Source organism: Micropterus dolomieu, linkage group LG02 (genome assembly GCF_021292245.1).
Source record: "Micropterus dolomieu isolate WLL.071019.BEF.003 ecotype Adirondacks linkage group LG02, ASM2129224v1, whole genome shotgun sequence".
Classification (NCBI taxonomy): domain Eukaryota; kingdom Metazoa; phylum Chordata; class Actinopteri; order Centrarchiformes; family Centrarchidae; genus Micropterus; species Micropterus dolomieu.
This window is the reverse complement of record NC_060151.1, coordinates 31,675,499-31,677,827: the sequence shown is the minus strand read 5'-3', so window position 1 is coordinate 31,677,827 and position 2,329 is coordinate 31,675,499. Positions and strand designations below refer to the sequence as shown.

The 2,329-nt window shown below is 45.6% G+C and overlaps 1 long non-coding RNA gene across 1 annotated transcript in view; it reads right to left on the bottom strand.

The window, feature by feature from the left end:
* Window positions 1-9: 9 nt before the first annotated feature.
* The window catches only part of LOC123964266, a 78,862-nt gene continuing 76,542 nt past the window's right edge, over window positions 10-2,329 (bottom strand). Inside the window, exon 5 of the long non-coding RNA XR_006823388.1 lies at window positions 10-510. This is a non-coding gene — a long non-coding RNA (uncharacterized LOC123964266). The remainder of the gene's footprint in view (window positions 511-2,329) is intronic.

The following is a 2,329-nucleotide window of genomic DNA, read 5'->3' as shown; positions in this document are numbered from 1 at the left end:
AAAGGAAGAAGCTGAATCAAAGAGAGGAGGAACATCAGATGCAGATGCTTCGTGCAGCAGGGTCACTGAACGCTTTGGTGAGGATGAAAATGATGTGAATAAAATGCTGCGGCCTTTACAGTCACCAGATCTCAACCCGGTTTCACACCTGTGGAAGATTCTGGAGCAACGTGTAAGACAATGCTCTCCAGCAGCATCTCCATAAGAGCAGATGATAGAAACTCTCATCTTCAGATCCATCATGTTATTGATCAGAGTCCATGTTAAAGACAGCTGCTGTCACTCTGTTCACAGCTCAGAAGGCGTGCTCAGTGGTGACATCAGCGGTGATGTCATCATAATCTTCATCCAATGTATCACTTCCTCCAACCCGCTGGGTCATCTCCATGGAGACGGCTGGTTTGTTTCCTGTCTTCCTGCTGCAGCAGATGGACAGCATCAGACCAGTAGAGACGCAGTATGGACAGAAGACCACTAGATGGCAGCAGAGTCTGAGCACAGACAGAGAGTCTGACGGAGGAGAACAAGAATCACAGTCAGGTTTGTTGCCAAGTAGGTTTTCAACATCCAAGGAATTTGTCATTTTGGTGCAGAACAATAAACACAGTGAGAGAAAATGAAAAACAGGGACTGTAAAAGTCAAGAATCATATAAAATAGAAATTTGTTATAAAAATGCCACATGGGCTTGAGTGTACGATGTCATTGCCATTGTCACGCAGCCGCCACTGCATCAAGAAATGCAACCTAAAACTGTATGACGCAAGGAGAAGCCATACATCAATATTAGAAAGGTCATCTTAGATGGACCGAAAGACAGTGGAACCGTGTCCTGCCTATAGTCGACTGATGATCAAATCGTGTTTTTTTGCGCGGCAATTGCGGGGGGGTTACGCACTCCCTGTGGCGGTTTTGGGGTACAGCCAACAGGGGACACAGACCTTGGACTCTGGGCCTGAAGAAACCTCCATGTCGCCAAGCACATAATCTAATGTATATGAGAACAAAAGTAAACTACTTGTATGAAAGCAGCTTAAGAGCTATATAGTTTCCTTCTTATATTTCAATCAAGGCTCAACATATCTGTCCGACCTTCAGCCTCTCTGCTCCTCTGTCTCTGCAGAGCGCCTCCACTCCCCACACACACACACACGCACTTGCACACGGAGCGAAGTCAGCCAGCTGCTCAGTGGACGTTACCGATGTGACAACTACGCTGGTTAGTACGTGGTGCAATAAAAAAAGCGAGTTAAAAGCCAATACTTTCCCAACACACCTGTTTCATCTGCTCAGTTTCTCATCCACTGCAGCTGTGTTTTGGTTTTAAACAGGCATAGGGCTAGTTTGGCTAATAGCTTATTGTTACAAACAAGCTGAAGTGAAAGCTGTCTGTCTTTGGAAACTGTTTAGCTTAGTTTGTGGAGACAGACCAGCCCTCCTCTCTTCCAGCTGCAGCAGAGGGAGGAGGAGGACAGGAGGGACTGAGAACATTCAGTCTTTCTAAAAAATCACTCTGTATGTTGATGTCAGGATTATGATTTATTTCAGTGACATTTTAGATTTGTTTCCAGTGAGATATTAGTAACTTTGCTGTTGTAAATCCTGTTGCTGCTCTAGAAACTACATTTAGTTAATGACGTGTTGAGGTGCTGCAGTAAGCGTACTGACTCATTTCCGTTTCCAGTAATTGTGTGTTGGTAGCGTTTTTTGCTGTTCTCACTAAATACCAGTTAAATTTGTTAGATTGGTCATTACATTTGTCCCAGTCAGCGACACACCCGCTGAGAAACCAACTCTGATCATTGGCAGCTCCATTTTGAGAAACGTGAAGTTAGCGAAGCCAGCTGCCATAGTTAAGTGCATCCCTGGGGCCAGAGCGGGCGACATTGAGTCTTATTTGAAACTGCTGGCTAAGGATAAACGTAAGTACAGTAAGATTATTATTCAAGTCGGCGGTAATGACTCCCGGTTACGCCAATCGGAGGTCACTAAGATTAATGTTGAGTCGGTGTGTACATATGCAAAAACAATGTCGGACACCGTAGTTTTCTCTGGACCCCTGCCAAATCTGACCAGTGATGACATGTATAGCCGCATGTCGTCATTCCGCCGTTGGTTGTCGAGGTGGTGTCCAGCAAACGATGTGGGCTTTGTTGATCATTGGCAGACTTTCTGGGGAAGACCTGGTCTGATCCGGAGAGACGGCATCCATCCCACTTGGGAAGGAGCAGCTCTCATTTCTAGAAATCTGGCCAAGTTTATTAGTGGACCAAATCCATGACAACCCAGAGTTGAGACCAGGAGGCAGAGTCGCAGTCTAACACACTTCT